We start from the raw sequence: 1633 nt of genomic DNA on the forward strand, positions 1-1633 counted from the left end.
CCCCTCCTCCACCGACCACTCCTCCGCTCGTGCGCTCGTCCCCGCCGCACTCCTCTCCTCAGTTCCGCTCAGCCGGCTGAGCGGTGTCGACGTGTCGACGGACGCGCGCGGCTGACAAGCAATCGGAATATTATGTCATGATTATGAGGAGAGAAAGTTGTTTGTCCGATAAGAGGAGCAAGGAGAAGGTGGCACTGAGGAGGTGGCGTGGCGTAGCGCCGTCCAAACAAAGCAGAACGCCGGCGACCGTACTGTGTTTTGTCGCAAGTGGATATGTGTGATGCTAAATCAAATTTTGTCGAATTTATAAAGAAGAATTTGGTCTATATTAGACCGGCGTGGCAATCTTGTGTCAAAAACTGCTTCTGTAAAGTTTGGCTTCGGAAAAGTAAGTTTAAACAATTTTCTAAATTGTCCGGATGTCGTTGTCTAGGTTAGTGTACAGAAATATTGCATTGGTACTATTTTAACTCAATGATGATGACTCAACCGACGTAATAATAAACTTAGGTATAGGTGGTACCAATGTGCTAGATGCATAGGCCCGTTGTTCTAAACTGTTTGAAATCCAACGACACGCATCCTAACCTCTGCTAGACTGTCGCTCATCTTCTGCCTTGTTTAGGGATGACGCGTGATTAAAACGCTCGTGAGTCGCCTTCCGGTCCGAAGTTCATTGTGCAAAACGAACAGATCGTAGAGTGGAAAGAGGGGTGCAGCTGCTTTAGGTCCACTATGGCACTGGAGTTGCTTCGATTTCGGTTTTGAACCCTTTTTATTTTAGTCGTTACTGTCAGATGTCAGAGTTTGTTGACGTCTCCGTACACAAAGCACTTCTTCTCACTTTATTTTTTTTCGGAAGAAATGTCACGTTTTGTTGTAGTGTGTCGCGGCGGCGTTAGGCGGTGCAGCAGGGGCGAGACGCCCCCTCCCCCCCCCCCCCTCTGCACAATATGGTCTGCGGCGGCTGACAGGAAGAAATTAGGTAGACGACAGAAGGAAGGGGGGGGGGGGGAGGAGACCCCAGACAGAAACCGCGGGCAGCGTGGTAACAGACTCAACGTGAGTGGATTAATACCGCCGGCCACCACCACTTCGTGCCAAGCAGGTGCGCTTACCCCTCTCCTCCCCTCCCCCCTTTCCCTCCACACATTTCTGTCACCTCTCGCCCACTTTCCTCCTCGCCTGATCGGAATTTTAAAGTCTTAACAGAGCAAATTCGAAGAAAAATTGAAATATTTCCAGGAAAAAAAAGTTAAAAAAAATAAAACGAGAACCATACAAAAATCTTGGAAAATTTCCTAAAAATTACTTGTCTGGTGTGCGGGTAGCGTTGTGGCCGGCCTACTTAGCCCCCATACCGACCGAGTGCCCCCCCCCCCCTTCTGGTCGAAGGGAGGACCGGCCGTGTGACGACGCCTGCCTGCGCGTCTTTCCGTCAGATAATGGGCGGGAGCGCCGCGAGGGGCGGAGGGGGAGAGAGGAGGGGGGTACCACCCCTCTACCGCCACGCGAGGGGTAGGAGGGGGTGGGGGTGGCATGACAAAATATTACTACACGGCAGATTTATTAGCGGGACCAAAGTTTATAACTGTGCTAAACTAATCTGTGTGACTTTGCCCGAGGGTGGTGG

The sequence above is a fragment of the Frankliniella occidentalis genome, unplaced genomic scaffold (genome assembly GCF_000697945.3).
Source record: "Frankliniella occidentalis isolate FOCC.00 unplaced genomic scaffold, Focc_3.1 Scaffold3, whole genome shotgun sequence".
Lineage (NCBI taxonomy): Eukaryota > Metazoa > Arthropoda > Insecta > Thysanoptera > Thripidae > Frankliniella > Frankliniella occidentalis.